The sequence below is a fragment of the Salmo salar genome, chromosome ssa09 (assembly GCF_905237065.1).
Source record: "Salmo salar chromosome ssa09, Ssal_v3.1, whole genome shotgun sequence".
Lineage (NCBI taxonomy): Eukaryota > Metazoa > Chordata > Actinopteri > Salmoniformes > Salmonidae > Salmo > Salmo salar.
The window spans coordinates 32063888-32082500 of NC_059450.1; the positions used below are offsets into that span (position 1 = coordinate 32063888).

At 45.9% G+C, this 18613-nt stretch overlaps 1 protein-coding gene and 1 pseudogene across 2 annotated transcripts in view; one reads left to right on the top strand and one right to left on the bottom strand.

Moving 5' to 3' along the window:
• Positions 1-18613, top strand: part of LOC106611209 (rho GTPase-activating protein 5) — an 82344-nt gene that overhangs the window by 10248 nt on the left and 53483 nt on the right. The window lies entirely within an intron of this gene.
• On the bottom strand, positions 14205-15512 carry LOC106611210 (high affinity cAMP-specific 3',5'-cyclic phosphodiesterase 7A-like; annotated as a pseudogene).

An 18613-nucleotide genomic window follows, 5' to 3' on the forward strand; every position in this document is an offset into this window, starting at 1 on the left:
GTATATGAGATTGACTTTATTCAGTCAGTTCAACACCATTTATAAACTAGTCAAGCTTACTGTTCGTCAATCAAAGCACAGTAAGCCTACGTGCAAGCACATCGTGGCTGCATATGAAACACGCAAAAGAAAATAGATGAATGTGCCAGAAAACAATAGGCTATGTCGATTTCGACATTATATGGGACATGCAAATTGACTCACATAGATAATGAAGGAGCATGGTGCTCTCTCCCTCCGTGTAAAGACATTTGACTGTACAGCTGAAAATGAGTGTGTAACTGGCGGTATAGCTGACAGCCGGCGCTAGTGGAAAACACTGTCATACATCTTCACGTGTCAGTCATTGTGTCTAGTTTCTAAATGTTTTCTTTCTCTACCTGAAGAGACTACTCATTCAACAAGTTTGCTTGTTTCTTGCTGTCTGTGTGACCCTCACTTGATTGTAGTGACTGGGGGATGAGGGGCTTTGCATGGTGTTGTGGACACTAGAACTGGTAGAATGGGGATGGAGACCTGAGAGAGAGGCCCTGCTGCTGCTGCTGCTGCTTTAATGTCTGTTTCCCTACAGACCAGGCTCACCCAAATACTGTGACTTCTATTAGTTTTAAATGACAAGGGCCTGACATGACTCAGACAGGGCCTGGATTTAGCTCTGGGGGCCTTAGTTTCAACTGGACTGGAAGTTCTGTGCTAATAAAATAGTTCTTATAGGTATTAGGCTATCATCGTATCACTGAACATAACATACAACAGCACAGTGCTGCAGAGTGCAGGAAGAGGGCAGCTGGCTTCATCAAGAGTCTGAGGAATGCTGAAGCAAAATGAGCAATCACATTCAATTAACAGACACCCGTTGCTTCCCATTTTCTCTCTCCATGTCTCTCTCTCGCTCTCTCTTGCATTTTCTCTCTCTCCTGCCGCTATGGACGTTCTCATCTCTCCACATCACAAAATGGAGGAAAGGAAAAGAGAATGAAATAATGAGTGACTGCACATATGTGCATAAGAAGCATGTTCAGACGGACACGCAGACTAGTAGTTAGGCTTGGGTCACAGAGAGAGAGAGCAGAATAGAAAGAGGATTGGGAGGCCCCGGTGAACAACTGAGCAAGAGGACAAGTACATTAGAGTGTCTAGTTTGATAAACAGATGCCTCACAACTCCTCAACTGGCAGCTTCATTAAATAGTACCCGCAAAACACCAGTCTCAACGTCAACAGTGACAAGGCAAAGAAAAAGCCATATCTCAGACTGGCCAATAAAAAGAAAAGATTAAGTTGGGCAACTCTGCCGAGAAGGCCAGCATCCAACATCCTGGAGTCGCCTCTTCGCTGTTGACATTGAGACTGATGTTTTGTGGGTACTATTTAATGAAGGACTTGTGAGGCGTTTGTTTCTCAAACTAGACACTCTAATGTACTTGTCCTCTTGCTCAGTTGTGCACCGGGGCCTCCCACTCCTCTTTCTGTTCTGGTTAGAGCCAGTTGGCTCTGTTCTGTGAAGGGAGTAGTACACTGCGTTATACGAGATCTTCAGTTTCTTGGCAATTTCTCGCATGGAATAGCCTTCATTACTCAGAACAAGAATAGACTGATGAGTTTCAGAAGAAAGTTCTTTGTTTCTAGCCATTTTGAGCCTGTAATCGAACCCATAAATGCAGATGCTCCAGATACTCAACTAGTCTAAAGAAGGTCAGTTTTATTGCTTCTTTAATCAGGACAACAGTTTTCAGCTGTGCTAACATAATTGCAAAAGGGTTTTCTAATGATCAATTAGCCTTTTAAAACGATAAACTTGGATTAGCTAGCACAACGTGCCATTGGAACACAGGAGTGATGGTTGCTGATAATGGGCCTCTACATGTCACGCCCTGACCATAGAGAGTATTTTATTCTCTATGTTGGTTAGATCGGGGTGTGACTAGGGTGGGTGATCTAGGTTGTTTTATTTCTATGTTGGCCTGGTATGGTTCCCAATCAGAGGCAGCCGTTTATCGTTGTCTCTGATTGGGGATCATATTTAGGCAGCCATTTTTAGGCAGCCATCTTGTTTTCTTTTTGTGTAGTTGCCTGTGAGCACTCCAGAACGTCACGTTTCGTTTGTTCGTTTATTGTTTTGTATTTGCTGAAGTTTCACTTTATAATAAAGATGTGGAACGCTACGTACGCTGCGCCTTGGTCCAGTTCGTACGACGATCGTGACAATACACCTATGTAGATATTTCATAAATAGATCAGCCTTTTCCAGCTACAATAGTTAACAATGTCTACAATATATTTCTGATAAATGTTATGTTATTTTAATGGACAAAAAAATAGCTTTTCTTTCAAAAACAAGGACATCTCAAAGTGAACCCAAATCTTTGGAAAGGTAGTGTACATGTGTGATGGGATGTATAGAAATTATAGAAATTATAGACATAATGGACAGTATGTGGATAGAATATTTAGTATATCTGTAGAATACATTGGATAGAATAGTGTATATACACAGCAATAGTTGAATAGGATGGCAATGACTAGAATACAGTATATACATATGAAATTAATAATACAGTATGTAAACATTATTAAAGTGACCAGTGTCCCATTATTAAGGTGAGCAGCCTCTTAAGGTGCAGGGTTGAGTAACCGGGCAGTAGCCAGCTAGTGATGGCTATTTAACAGTCTGAAGCCTTGAGATAGAAGATGTTTTTTAGTCTCTTGTCCCCAGCGTTGATGCACCTGTATGGACCTCGCCTTCTGGAAGATAGTGGGGGTGAACAGGCCGTGGCTCAGGTGGTTGATGTGTCCTTCCTGTGACATCAGGTGCTGTAGGTGTCCTGGAAGGCAGGTAGTGTGCCTCCGGTGATGCTTTGGGCAGACCGCACCACCCTCTGAAGAGCCCTGCGGTTGCGGGCGGTGCAGTTGCCGTACCAGGCGGTGACACAGCCCAACAGGATGCTCTCAATGGTGTATCTGTAAAAGTTTGTGAGGGTCTTAGGGGGCTTAGCTTAATTTCTTCAGCCTCCTGAGGTTGAAGAGGCGCTGTTTCGCCTTCTTTACCACACTGTCTGTGTGGGTGGACTATTTCAGATTATCAGAGATGTGTACACTGAGAAACTTGAAGCTTTTCACCTTCTCCACTGCGGCCCCGTCGATGTGTGGATGGGGCATGCTCACTCGGCTGTCTCCTGAGGTCCACGATCAGCTCCTTTGTTTTGTTGACGTTGAGTGAGAGGTTATTTTCCTGGCACCACTCTCTCAGGTCCCTCACTACCTCCTTGTAGGCTGTCTCGTCATTGTTGGTAATCAGGCCTACTACTGTTATGTCGTCTACAAACTTGATGATTGAGTTGGAGGCATGCATGGCCATGCAGTCATGGGTGAACAGGGAGTACAGGAGGGGGCTGAGAACGCACCCTTGTGGGGCCCCTGTGCTGAGGATCAGCGAAGTGGTGTTGTCACCACCCGGGGGCGGCCCGTCAGGAAGTCCAGGACCCAGTTGCACAGGGTGGGGTTCAAACCCAGGGCCTCGAGCGTAATGATGAGCTTGGAGGGTACTATGGTGTTGAAGGCTGAGCTGTAGTCAATGAACAGCATTCTTACATAGGTATTCCTCTTGTCCAGATGGGATTGGGCAGTGTGCAGTGCAGTGGCGATTGCATCGTCTGTGGATCTATTTGGACGGTATGCAAATTGAAGTGGGCCTAGGGTGTCAGGTAGGGTGGAGGTGATAGGATCCTTGACTAGTCTCTCAAAGCACTTCATGATGACAGAAGTGAGTGCTACGGGGCGATAGTCATTTAGCTCAGTTACCTTTGCTTTCTTGGGTACAGGAACAATGGTGGATATCTTGAAGCAAGTGGGGACAGCAGACTGGGATATGTCTGAAAAACACTCCAGCCAGCTGGTCTGCACGTGCTCTGAGGACGCGGCTAGGGATTCCATCTGGGCTGGCAGCACTGCGAGGGTTAACATGCTTAAATATCTTACTCACGTCGGCCTCGGAGAACGAGAGCCCACAGTCCTCGGGAGCGACATGCGTCGGTGGCACTGTGTTATATAACACAAAAGAGATTATTTCACAGAAAATAATGTTTGTTGAGTTTTGTCATAGTTTAAAGTGATGCTCTCATGTCTCGTCATTGAGCAGCCCAAGCGGAGCCGTTGCTTACACACACAGAGCACATGCAGCCTGCAGGGAGCGGGTGACACAGTGAGGAGCAGCGAATAGATTTACTAATGCAGTTATTTCAAATGTTGGTTTTCGGAACAGAAGCAATTGGGCCTGGGTAGGGTACGGCCTGAACGTCGCGGGCATGGGCTCTACGAAACATAGAAGATCATTTTAATTACACGCTCACCGTCGGTTGTACAGAGCAAGAGGTAGAGTCAGCTAGAGTGTGCAGCTTTCTGAGAATCACTGGCATAGAAGGGCAGGTTCGAAGTGCAAAGTCTTGTATGGTGATTTGACGAGGCTATGCAACTTTTTTACAGACGGGGTGTTTCGATAGCTATGATGCAACCGTACAGTAAATTATGATATTTGGAGACTAGAAATACACGTGAACATTTATTTGGTGTAAAATTCCCCTTTAACCCACAACAGATGGATGAGGGGTCACAATACAGGACAACTGTCTTCTCTAAGTAACATTTGTGTACATAAAACGTAGGTTATACAGTAAGTAAAGGAGATGAGTGCATTGGTATTCCGTGAGCATAACGGATTTACTCCTACATTTGTTACACACAAGTAACTGAGACCAAACTTTATTTTGAAATATTGACCTGGTTAGCGCTTCTGTATCAGCCTTCATGTTGAGGCCTCACCTCAGTATGTCCTGATCAGTAGGGTCTCAGAACAGATCACCGGTATTGTAATGTTACTAACAGACACCAGGCAAGATGCTGATCAGTAGGGTCTCAGAACAGATCACCGGTATTGTAACGTTACTAACAGACACCAGGCAAGATGCTGATCAGTAGGGTCTCAGAACAGATCACCGGTATTGTAACGTTACTAACAGACACCAGGCAAGATGCTGATCAGTAGGGTCTCAGAACAGATCACCGGTATTGTAACGTTACTAACAGACACCAGGCAAGATGCTGATCAGTAGGGTCTCAGAACAGATCACCGGTATTGTAATGTTACTAACAGACACCAGGCAAGATGCTGATCAGTAGGGTCTCAGAACAGATCACCGGTATTGTAATGTTACTAACAGACACCAGGCAAGATGCTGATCAGTAGGGTCTCAGAACAGATCACCGGTATTGTAACGTTACTAACAGACACCAGGCAAGATGCTGATCAGTAGGGTCTCAGAACAGATCACCGGTATTGTAATGTTACTAACAGACACCAGGCAAGATGCTGATCAGTAGGGTCTCAGAACAGATCACTGGTATTGTAACGTTACTAACAGACACCAGGCAAGAGGCTGAGCAGAGAGAGGACTCAGAGCAGTTCACAGATACATTATTAGACTGTAGTAGTGATTTAAATAGTTGGATGGCTCACAACTTCCGAGGTACTTATTGTTGGAGCCAAAGCACAGAGAGAGAATCTGCCGCACATTTTAATTCACAGGCAATAAAGATATAACACCAGGTAAAAAAAAACCTAGGCGTTATTTTAGATTCTGAACTAAATTTCAAATCACACATTAGGAATGTGAACAAAATAGCTTTTTACCACCTGAGGAACATTGCCAAGGTGCAGCCGTTTCTCTCTCAGGCTGATACAGAGAGACTCATCCATGATTTTATTACAAGCAGGCTTGACTACTGTAATGCTCTCCTGTCTGGTCTACCCAAGAAAGCCATTGGTCAACTACAAAACATACAGAATGCTGCAGCACGGGTACTGACCAAGACCAGATGGACAGGACATATTACACCGGTTTTAAGGTCTCTGCACTGGCCGCCTTTGAGTTTTAGAATTCATTTTAAGATTCTTCTAAGAGGCCTGCAGAGGCCTTTAGTTATTATGCCCCAGCCTCTGGAATAGCCTGCCAGAGAACCTGAGGGGGGCCGACACTGTGGACATATATAAAAGAGATCTTAAAACATATCTTTTTAGCTTTGCTTTTCCTTAGGGTGCTTTTAATCGTTCAGTTTTTGTCATTCTTTGGGATTTTATTTTATGTTTGTTGTGTGGTAAATATTTCAGCTTTTATTTTCATAGTTTTTTCCTGTGAAGCACGTTGCGTTGCATTCCATTTCTGAAATGTGCTGTATAAATAAAGCTTGATTTGATTTGATGCAGTTAAAATGACCATATGCTTTTTCAGGATTCAAAGTGACTTTATGCTGAGTGGAAAAGCATCAGTCAGCTCTTTCACAATAGTGTATGCATGAGTGTGTGCACACTTAGCCTCTGGATCTGAAGATGGGGCTGCGGCTTCCTGTTTAGCATTCTCTTCAGCCTCAGGGATTACTCTGCTCCTCAATGGGTCAATGATTGTCAGGCCCCAGTCATGCTAGTCTCTGAGTTAATCACGCTAGCCGTCAATGTCAAACAACAGATTTCGCCCTCAAGAACACTCACTGTACTACAGTCAATATTGAATAGGAAATAGTCAAATGTTTTAAATATATATTGTAACTTATTCTTATCTAGGTTTATTATATATTTTGTTAGTCTTCTGTCTCTGTCTCACTCTCTCTCTCTCTCTCTCTCTCTCTCTCTCTCTCTCTCTCTCTGTGTCTCTGTGTCTCTTTCTCTCTCTTTCTCTGTCTCTCTCTCTGTCTATCGCTTTCTTCTCTCGCTCTCTCTCTCTCCCCATAATGCCCTGCAGCACATTGCCGTTGAGCCTCGGTGGAATTAGATGTTCAGGTGATTTGTTACGGCCCATCCAGGCAGGAGTTTTCAGGTAGGGCCTCAGTAAGCCAGACCCAGGGGAGAGGGAGGAGCTGTGGAGCCATGTTTCCTGGTTAGTGGTGAGCCAGGCCCAGGAGAATAGAGCTGGAGGGAGGAGCACTAGTAGGGCCATGATCAGATCTATTAGCCAAGCCTCCCTTTGATTCCAGCTCCAGCAGTAGCCTCTGGGGCTTGTTAAGCTTCATTGCAGGCCTTGTGCTCTGGTACTGAGACTGGGCTCTGCTCTGTGGGGTAGGGCTCTGCTCTGTGGGGCTAGGCTCTGCTCTGTGGGGTAGGGCTCTGCTCTGTGGGGTAGGGCTCTGCTCTGTGGGGCTAGGCTCTGCTCTGTGGGGCTGGGCTCTGCTCTGTGGGGTTGGGCTCTGCTCTGTGGGGCTGGGCTCTGCTCTGTGGGGCTAGGCTCTGCTCTGTGGGGTAGGGCTCTGCTCTGTGGGGCTAGGCTCTGCTCTGTGGGGCTGGGCTCTGCTCTGTGGGGTTGGGCTCTGCTCTGTGGGGCTGGGCTCTGCTCTGTGGGGCTGGGCTCTGCTCTGTGGGGTTGGGCTCTGCTCTGTGGGGTTGAGCTCTGCTCTGTGGGGCTCTGCTCTGTGGGGCTGGGCTCTGCTCTGTGGGGTTGGGCTCTGCTCTGTGGGGATGGGCTCTGCTCTGTGGGGTTGAGCTCTGCTCTGTGGGGCTCTGCTCTGTGTGGTTGGTCTCTGCTCAGTGTGGTTGGTCTCTGCTCTGTGTGGTTGGTCTCTGCTCAGTGTGGTTGGTCTCTGCTCTGTGTGGTTGGTCTCTGCTCAGTGTGGTTGGTCTCTGCTCTGTGGGGTTGGTCTCTGCTCTGTGTGGTTGGTCTCTGCTCAGTGTGGTTGGTCTCTGCTCTGTGTGGTTGGTCTCTGCTCTGTGTGGTTGGTCTCTGCTCTGTGTGGTTGGTCTCTGCTCTGTGTGGTTGGTCTCTGCTCTGTGTGGGTGGACTCTGGTCTGTGGAGTTGGGCATGACATGGCAGGCCCTGTGCTCCAGATAGCAGCCTCTGGGGCATTGCTCTGCCCTGTGCTGTGCCTGTAAGTACCACCTGCCTGGCTCTCTTCCCTCCTGTCAGATGGGCTAAGACTCACTTCCTGCTCTGCTGACTCTCCCCTCCATCCCTTCCTCCCTCCATCTACTCTTACCCCCCCACACCTCCTATGACACTAGGGATCTGTGTCCCACCAGACTGATTGATTTGTCATTTGACACAAACAACAATCATTTATGCATGGGGCTTCTCTCTCTAAACTAATACTGGAACTGACGATCTGACCTCTGCTTTGCTGCTGTTGTGTTGTCACTTTTCTTCCCCTGACGGATGTTACTCAAGCACCTTGCTGCAGACCAGCTGCAGCTGGGGAAGTTGTGATGATGCGGCAGGCTGCTTTATCAAGGTCTTGGCAGACAGGGCGAACGCTTAGCTGTCCATGTTGAACAAAACAATCTCCTGTTATTCCCTTTGGCAGTGTGTTCTGCTTTCTCCCCTCAGTGTGGGGCCAGGGAATGTCACAGAGGGAGCTTGAGTGAGTTGGATATGACAGAGCTGTCGACTCTACACAAATCAGGTCCCGTTCTTCTCTAGCTGTGGCTGCAAGCAAGCTGGGCTGGCTGGTGATAGGCACTCCTCCACCTCCACCTCCTCTAGCCTGGTGCTGGCCCTAGGAGGCCCCGGTGTATAACAGCAGGCATGGGTCTTGTTCAGTAGAACACACAACGCAAAACAAAAATCTATATTCCTATTGCACAAGATCAAGTGGTGCCCCCTTGTTTCACTCCTATTCAAAACATTTTCTCCCTACGGAACACAACCCTGTTCTAAGCTGCCTGCCAGTGCCACCGTCCCTCCCACAGGCACCGGGGGGGGCTCCGCTGCCTCTTCTGCTGCCCATCACGTCAGCCTCATAATGGCAGAACAACACAACACTGCCTGAACAGAATACTCCCTGCAACAGGCGCTAAACACTGGCTTATGTTCCAAATGGCACCATGTTCCCTACATAGTGTACTAATTGTAACCAGAGCCCTGGTCAAAAGTGGTGCACTACATATGGAATAGGGTGCCATTTGGGACGCAGTAACTGTACTGTGGCTCCATCAGTTCCTGTTCTCTGTTCTTCAACAATTGTTGGTATGTCAGCCAGGGCCAAATAACCCTGAGCGATGTACTAACACACGCTCACACACACACTGATACACTATAGAACATGTATTCTTGTTTATGTAACAGTTTTCATGGCTCTATGCTTGAAGTTGAGGGGCCCTGGCATCGTGGCTTGACTTGTAGTCCTTCCCATATCACACAGTTAGCCAGCATAGCTACTTCACCCCAGGTATGAATGCTTCTCAGGGATGCTGGAGTGAAGTGCTTGAATGTGCGGATCATTGTGTTATACGCCTCTCTAACACTCCTAACGTGATTAGCGTTAGACCGTGTGTGTGTGTGTGTGTGTGTGTGTGTGTGTGTGTGTGTGTGTGTGTGTGTGTGTGTGTGTGTGTGTGTGTGTGTGTGTGTGTGTGAATGAGAGAGTACATTTGGCACTTTTCAGACAAATCCACCAAACTACTCAAATCAAAGTTTAACAGGTGTCGACCTTACAGTGAAATGCTTACTTACAGGCTCATACTTTTCTAAGCTGCCAGCAAAAAAGAAAAGTATTGAGAAAGTTTAAGGAAGCAAAAGAATGTAGCCTAGCTGTTAATCAGAAAGTCATTCTGTCAATGTGACGTCAACGTCAATATCTATGGCTAATGTCATCAAAACATGAAGTATATTCCCCTGTAGATTATCAGCAAGGCCTTATCATACACTGTGTTCCTATTAGGTCAACTTTAATAAACTGTTTAGAAGAATTCAGATTTGTCTTATTACAAGCCTTTTTTGTTGCTAGCATAATAATCCATCACATTCTATCCCATTATATCCAGGCCAGGATTTTTAATGGGCCACACAGCTGTTCATCTTTTACAATAAGACAACTCATGTAGCTTTGGTTTTCTACTGCTGTCCCTGGTGAGAGAAGAGAGGTAGAGAGAGAGAGAAAGATAGGGAAAGAGAGAGAGGGACAGAGCGAGAGAGGGACAGAGAGAGAGAGAGAGGTGTAAGGAAAGTGGAACAGTGATGTACATCTTTCTCATTTACTGTCACACACACACACACACACACACACACACTGCAAATTATTATGCAATTGCTACAGTTTGAGAAGTAAAGGGTCTATTTTTAAAATGTGCCCCATCTGTTCATGATAAATTTGAGATGAGTTGAATCAAATGATGCGATGGTGGTTGTGTCAGTTTGGCTCAGAGAGGGGGAGATGTCCACCACTACAGTCTGGCAGGAGGAGGAGGAGCTGTCTGACTGCATGCATCTTAAATGGCACCCTATTGCCTACATAGTGCACTCACTACTTTTGACCAGAGCCCGTAGGGTTTGACCATAATGAAAAGTAGTGCACTTATAGGGAATAGGGTCTGACTGACCGTAGTCTCACTTGAGGATTGGTCCCAGGCTAACACCTCAGACAAGCTCCAGTGATCACAACAACACACAACAACAAGCCACTGGAAAACTTCATGAACACTTAGTTAATTGATAGACTATGCCTTGATCCCAAATGGCACCCTATACCCTACATAGTGCACTACTTTTGACCAGAGCCCTATGACACAGCCTATACAGCAACTAGAATATGATTTTACACTGACGACTGGCCTGGAGCTCAACAATTTGCTCAGTTCTTCTACCCTGGTCAGCTTACCAGACTTCTCATTATGGATTCCGTTACCCATCTCTCTTCCTTCCTCTCATGATTAGCCAGTCTCTGCCCAGGTTTCCTGTATAGCTGAGTCAGTCCAGACAGCCCTGTATCATCCCTGACAGAGAGAGGGAGGGAGAGAGAGAAAAAGAGGGAGGAGAGAGAGAGAGAGAGAGAGACAAGTAGGGGTAGAGAGATGAAGAGAGGATAGGGGGAGAGAGAGAAAAAGAGGGAGGAGAGAGAGAGAGACAAGTAGAGGTAGAGAGATGAAGAGAGGATAGGGGGAGAGAGAGAAAAAGAGGGAGGAGAGAGAGAGAGACAAGTAGAGGTAGAGAGATGAAGAGAGAAAGGGAGATAGAAGAAGTTCATGATAATGACTGCCTCCTCTCCTCTAGTCAGAGCAGTAGCAGCATGAGGGACAGCACTGTGCTGCAGGCCCCAGATAAGAGCTGCTGTGCCTCCTCTCCTCCCTCCATCCCTCCCTCCTTCTGCTTAATCTTCTCCGGTGCCAGTGGAGCTGCTTTCTTACAGCCCGCTCCGCTGTATCTGTACACATTCCTGTGTGATAACACCTTACGTCCACAGACAGACAGACACTCAGACAGACAGCGCTCTGCTCTGGCAACTGGGCTTGACGTCTATGAGCTCATCCTTCACTCCTTTACTCTGCTGCTACCTCCCAAATGGCTCTGGATAAAAGTAGTGCACTATATAGGGAATAGGGTGCCATATGGAATGCAAACTGGATTAGGGTGTGTTCACTCAGCCCCAGCGAGGAGAGAAGCAGTCATGTGTCTTGTCTATCCAAGCTTGTGGTCCAAGTTTAAATTGTTTCAACACTGGCCTGCTGGGTTATTTGACCATTTTACTACAAACGGTAGAGACCAAATGGCATTTGATAATCAATGATGAGGTAATCTTGCTTTGCTCGAATGACAAAAGACTCCAGCTAGGACGCTTAGTTCTAATTGTGCCTACTAGAAGAGTCCTGTCTGGCTGGTCCTGGATATTGAGTCAGTGTGGCTTTAGTGGAGTTGAAGGTGTGTGTGAGGAATGGGTGTCTGGATATTGAGTCAGTGTTGAAGGTGTGTGTGAGGAATGGGTGTCTGGATATTGAGTCAGTGTTGAAGGTGTGTGTGAGGAATGGGTGTCTGGATAATGAGTCAGTGTTGAAGGTGTGTGTGAGGAATGGGTGTCTGGATATTGAGTCAGTGTTGAAGGTGTGTGCGAGGAATGGGTGTCTGGATATTGAGTCAGTGTTGAAGGTGTGTGCGAGGAATGGGTGTCTGGATATTGAGTCAGTGTTGAAGGTGTGTGTGAGGAATGGGTGTCTGGATATTGAGTCAGTGTTGAAGGTGTGTGAGGAATGGGTGTCTGGATATTGAGTCAGTGTTGAAGGTGTGTGTGAGGAATGGGTGTCTGGATATTGAGTCAGTGTTGAAGGTGTGTGTGAGGAATGGGTGTCTGGATATTGAGTCAGTGTTGAAGGTGTGTGTGAGGAATGGGTGTCTGGATATTGAGTCAGTGTTGAAGGTGTGTGCGAGGAATGGGTGTCTGGATATTGAGTCAGTGTTGAAGGTGTGTGTGAGGAATGGGTGTCTGGATATTGAGTCAGTGTTGAAGGTGTGTGTGAGAAATGGGTGTCTGGTTGCTCATCTATTCCCTTTAAAATGCACTACTGTTGCCCAAAGCCCTAGCACTACGTCAGAAGTAGTGCACTATATAGGGAATAGGGTGCCATTTGGGACACAGACTAGTCCCCCCCTCCCCCGCATTGCATCTTGGGCTGGTGATTTATGGGCACAGAGGGCTGCAAGGAAGGACAGTTATTAATGCACTAGGCTGGAAATTGATGAGTCGGCTCGGATGCTCTGGTCTCTTGACACAGTGCAGTTACTGTTAGTGCTGCTGGAGGATGGGCTACTACTGTAATTATGCCTGCCAGGCCTTTTGGCCCTGCTCAGAAGTAAGTATATGAAATAAGGTGCTATTTAGGATACACAAAGCACTAGCCTGAGCCTCCGCCTCTCACCGCGGAGGATGGAATAGGGCTCCTAGACTATTCCACACATGATAGATGACAGAGTAGATACTACCTACAAACAACCAGAACATTGCAATAGATTTGGCTGTGATGTTTGGGTTCAGTCACCACCACAACAGTCAAGGTCATTTGGGCGATAGTAGCTTCCTTGTTTTATTTCTCTGACTGAATTAGTTGAGGCCTTGTGATGAATGGATTTAATAAAACACAGTTTATTTTTAAACCAATTTCCTGTGGAGTGTGGATGGGAATCTGTGGGCTGCTGCTGCTACTGGTGTAGGATAGCATTAGATCAGGAGGATGGGGAACGCGGGCAGTGATAGTGAAGACCCAATTTGCTCAACCCTGTCCCCTGACTGGTTTTACACAGCATATTTCTCATACCATTGTTACCTAGAAGAGTTTGGCTTCTATTTGGTTTCAATTAACAGTTTTGATGCCGCATTTGTTTGGCCTGGAATTGAAACTAGGGGGATTACTGACAAGCCTACAGGCTACATTATTTAAGCCTAAACTCTATATATATATATTTGTGTTCAACAACATTATGGAAGCAGTGGTAGAGTACATCTCTAGCTAACTGCTGACCTTTTGTACTAGCATCATGTGACAAGCAGAGGCCAGGTTAGTGGATTGTATTGTTTCCGTTGCAGCAGATAAAAGTTAGTCATCAAACAATCCAGGCAGCTGCCCGGCAGTTAAACTAAACGCTTTAGTGGATTGTTCCACTGTTTCTAGGACGTTATGACGTTGTGAGGAACTACCGGTCACGCCCATCCAAAAGGATATCAGAAGTTTATCTACCGCTGGAGGTCAGATTTTGAAATGCAAAGATTCTAGTGCTGCCATCAGTCTGCTACACTATTTACGAAAGTTGTAGTTGTAAGGAGAGCTTATGTTCTGTACTAGCCTGGTCCCAGATCTGTTTGGGCTGTCTTGCACCTGCCAACTCCTGACAATGAACATAGGAGTTAGCATTGGCAAGATGGCAAAAACAGATCTGGGACCAGGCTAACTTTATATAGTGATATGTAGAACATGATGCTAATCACTTAATCAAGTGCTCTGACTCCCAGACAGAGACATAATGGGAGTAGTAGTATTGGTAGTGGTAGTAGTATTGGTAGTGGTAGTGGTAACAGCAGCCTAGTGGGGCGGCAGGTAGTCTAGTGGTTAGAGCATTGGGCCAATGACCGAAAGGTTGCTAGATCGAATCCCTGAGCTGACAAGGTAAAAATCTGTCATTCTGCCCCTGAACAAGGCAGTTAACCCACTGTTCATAGGCCGTCATTGTAAATGAGAATTTGTTCTTAACTGACTTGCCTAGTTAAATAAAAAAGGTAGTGGTAGTAGTAGTAGTGGTAGTAGTAGTAGTAGTAGTAGTGGTAGTGGTAGTAGTGGTATTTGTGGTGGTTGTGGAGGTATTAGTAGTGGTAGTAGTAGTGGTAGTGGTGGTAGTAGTACTGGAGGTGGTGGTGGTAGTGGTAGTAGTAGTGGAGGTGGTGGTAGTAGTACTGGAGGTTGTACATTTAAGTCATTTAGCAGACGCTCTTATCCAGAGCGACTTACAAATTTCACTCTTTCTCACCTCACCGTGGGCGCCAGTCATGCTTGGCATGTCATGACCCTTTGCTTCCCTGAGGTAATACTTTGGAGTTTGAGTCTTTGGTGGCAGGAGTCCTCTGTTCCTCTGAGACCCTACTAGAGCTAGCCTCCTGCTTGTCCTTCCTCTCCTTCCAGCCTTGCTTGTTCAGGCTCAGGTGGCTCATCATGGTCATGGACAGCCGTGTGTCAGAGAAGCGTGACCATTCCACAAAGAGAGGCTCTACCACGTACGCCATGAAGCCAATCTGTATATTGGCAACCGAGTTGGATTGCCTGTCACAGAGTGGGGTTACTTCAAGATTATGTTTCCGCTCAATGTCACCTTGGTGGAAGAACTCCTCCGTCACTTTCTCGCTCCACTGTTTGCTGAGTTTCCACGGGCGGCAGGGGTTGCAGATGTCCGCACACTTCAGAGCCATCTGAAGGATAAAGTGTCGATGTCCTCCGTTAGTGAGGCAGAGCTCTCCCTTGTCCAAGTGTGTCCTGAACTCTGAAAGATAGTCATTCTGCCTGCTGATGTCCGTAGCCAGAATCAGGGATCCAAGCCTCTCCTCCATGTTCAATCTGTCTTCAGTGGGGAGGTGGGACAGCAGGTCTGATTCACGGAGCAGGCCCACCGCAGACTTCCAGTGGTGATTCTCCAAAACTGAGCTATTCTTGTACAGTGCTGCAAGGTAATGGTCCGTTTTGATGAGGAAAGGCTGGTTGACACCTGGATGGTCCAGATCATGGGTGGCAGCAGCAAGCAGACCCAGCAGGATATCACAGGAGGTCAGCGTCTCAGCAAGCTTGGGCTCCTGCAAGTAGCAATACATGGCCTGAGTCACATCTGCAGCGTGGACTGCATTGTGGTAGGGGTTCTGGCAGTGGTAGTCCTCTTGAATCATGACTAAAAATCTCCTAAGTTTAACCATGTCCAACTGGAAGAGCTCAATTAACCCATACGTGTTGAATAAGTGAAAGGTCAGGTTGACGAGGCTGTTCCGTTCGTAAGTCTGTCAAACAGGAAAATATCAAAGTTCCAGTTTCCAACCTTCTGCAGCATTAACTTGGCTTGACCTGTGAAGTCATCGTCAAGGATGTAGCCTAGAGGGTTGGAGGCTGGGATGCCGTGAAAGAACCGTGACGAGTGGAGGTACCTCTGAAAGCTCAGCAGCCTTCGGACATTCCTGGCAGACACAGGCCGCGCAGCCTCAGGTCGGGCTATGGAAACATAAGTACAGAACCATTTACATTAGCTATGGTTGAAATGCACTGACTTTCTTTTAAAGCTAAGCCAAGTTTATATAGCTAACAACTGAATCCATTTCCAGTAAGAGTAACATCATGCTTTGTTGCATTATCTTTCAAGAAGATGTCTATATTTTCTTTATTTTCCATAAAGTCTACTTTCAAGTTGCAGTTAGCTAGCTAGGTCACATGTTGTAGTAGTGGAGGTGGTGGTAGTAGTAGTGGTGGTAGTAGTACTGGAGGTTGTAGTAGTGGAGGTGGTGTTAGTAGTAGTGGTAGTAGTAGTGGTAGTAGTGGTATTAGTGGTAGTAGTAGTGGTAGTAGTGGTATTAGTGGTAGTAGTAGTGGTATTAGTGGTAGTAGTGGTGGTAGTAGTAGTGGAGGTGGTGGTAGTATTAGTGGTGGTATTAGTGGTAGTAGTAGTGGTAGTAGTGGTAGTAGTAGTGGTAGTAGTGGTGGTAGTAGTGGTATTAGTGGTGGTAGTAGTAGTCGTATTAGTGGAGGTAGTAGTAGTGGAGGTAGTAGTAGTGGAGGTGGTGGTAGTAGTAGTGGTGGTATTAATGGTGGTAGTAGTGGTATTAGTGGTGGTAGTAGTAGTGGTATTAGTGGTGGTAGTAGTGGTAGTAGTAGTGGTAGTAGTAGTGGTAGTAGTAGTGGTAGTAGTAGTGGTATTAGTGGTGGTAGTAGTAGTGGTATTAGTGGTGGTAGTAGTAGTGGAGGTAGTAGTAGTGGAGGTGGTAGTAGTGGAGATAGTAGTTTTGTTCTTATTGTCTTTGGCTGCAACCTTCTTCCCAGTTATTTGACTAAAGTGCAGGCAGGGTCACTTCCAGTCAAAAACCTTGGCCCATTTTTGGACATCGATTTTGGCCGATTACGTGGAGGTAGTAGTAGTGGAGATAGTAGTAGTGGAGGTGGTAGTAGTAGTGGAGGTGGTAGTAGTAGTGGAGGTAGTAGTAGTGGAGGTAGTAGTAGTGGAGGTGGTAGTAGTGGAGATAGTAGTAGTGGAGGTGGTAGTAGTAGTGGAGGTGGTAGTAGTAGTGGAGGTGGTAGTAGTAGTGGAGGTAGTAGTAGTGGAGGTGGTAGTAGTGGAGATAGTAGTAGTGGAGGTGGTAGTAGTGGAGATAGTAGTAGTGGAGGTGGTAGTAGTAGTGGAGGTGGTAGTGGTAGTGGAGGTAGTAGTAGTAGTGGAGGTAGTAGTAGTGGAGGTAGTAGTAGTGGAGGTAGTAGTAGTGGAGGTAGTAGTAGTGGAGATAGTAGTAGTGGAGGTGGTAGTAGTAGTGGAGGTGGTAGTAGTGGAGATAGTAGTAGTGGAGGTGGTAGTAGTAGTGGAGGTGGTAGTAGTAGTGGAGGTAGTAGTAGTGGAGGTGGTAGTAGTGGAGGTAGTAGTAGTGGAGGTAGTAGTAGTGGAGGTGGTAGTAGTGGAGGTGGTAGTAGTGGAGATAGTAGTAGTGGAGGTGGTAGTAGTAGTGGAGGTGATGTTCAATTAATGTGTAGTTAGGGAGCAGGACAATGGAACATCCGGCTTGTAGAACACATCTAAATTCGGATAACTTCCCTATTGTGCTTCCCTCCCTCAGTTGAGTTCATTTTGTTCTTATTGTCTTTGGCTGCAACCTTCTTCCCAGTTATTTGACTAAAGTGCAGGCAGGGTCACTTCCAGTCAAAAACCTTGGCCCATTTTTGGACACCGATTTTGGACGATTACATTGCACTCCATGAGGAGACTGCGTGTCAGGCTGTTACGCAAGTTTAGCAAGAAGCCAAGGTAAGTTGCAAGCTAGGATTAAACTTATCTTATAAAAAACAATCAATCTTAACATAATCACTAGTTAACTACACATGGTTTATGATATTACTAGTTTATCTAGCTTGTCCTGCGTTGAATATAATCAATGCGGTGCCTGTTCATTTCTCATCGAATCACAGCCTACTTCGCCAAACGGGTGATGATTTAACAAGCGCATTCACGAAAAAGCACTGTCGTTGCATCAATGTGTACCTAACCATAAATGCCTTTCTTTAAAATCAATACACAAGTATATATTTTTAAACCTGCATATTTAGTTAATATTGCCTGCTAACATGAATTTATTTTAACTAGGGAAATTTTGTCACTTCTCTTGCGTTCTGTGCAAGCAGTCAGGGTATATGCAGCAGTTTGGGCCGGCTGGCTCGTTGCGAACTGTGTGAATACCTTTTTTTCCTAACAAAGACCGTAATTAATTTGCCAGAATTGTACATAATATTGACATAACATTGAAGGTTGTGCAATGTAACAGCAATATTTAGACTTATGGATGCCACCCGTTAGATAAAATACGGAACGGTTCCGTATTTCACTGAAAGAATAAACGTTTTGTTTTCAAAATGATAGTTTCCGGATTTGACCATATTAATGACCTAAGGCTCGTATTTCTGTGCGTTATGTTATAATTAAGTCTATGATTTGATATTTGATAGAGCAGTCTGACTGAGCAGTGGTAGGCAGCAGCAGGCTCGTTAACGTTCATTCAAACAGCACTTTCCTGCATTTGCCAGCAGCTCTTCGCTGTGCTTCAAGCATTGAGCTGTTTATGACTTCAAGCCTATCAACTCCTGAGATTAGGCTGGTGTAACCGATGTGAAATTGCTCGCTAGTTAGCGGGGTGCTCGCTAATAGTGTTTCAATCGGTAACGTCACTCGCTCTGAGACCTTGAAGTAGTTGTTTGCTGCGGCTTTTGTGGAGCGATGGGTAACGCTGCTTCAAGGTTGGCTGTTGTCGATGTGTTCCTGGTTCGAGCCCAGGTAGGAGCGAGGAGAGGGACGGAAGCTATACTGTTACACTGGCAATACTATAGTGCCTATAAGAACATCCAATAGTCAAAGGTATATGAAATACAAATGGTAGAGAGAGAAATAGTCCTATAATTCCTATAATAACTACAACCTAAAACTTCTTACCTGGGAATATTAAAGACTCATGTTAAAAGGAACCACCAGCTTTCATATGTTCCCATGTTCTGAGCAAGGCACTTAAACGTTAGCTTTTTTACATGGCACATATTGCACTTTTACTTTCTTCTCCAACACTTTGTTTTTGCTTTATTTAAACCAAATTCAACATG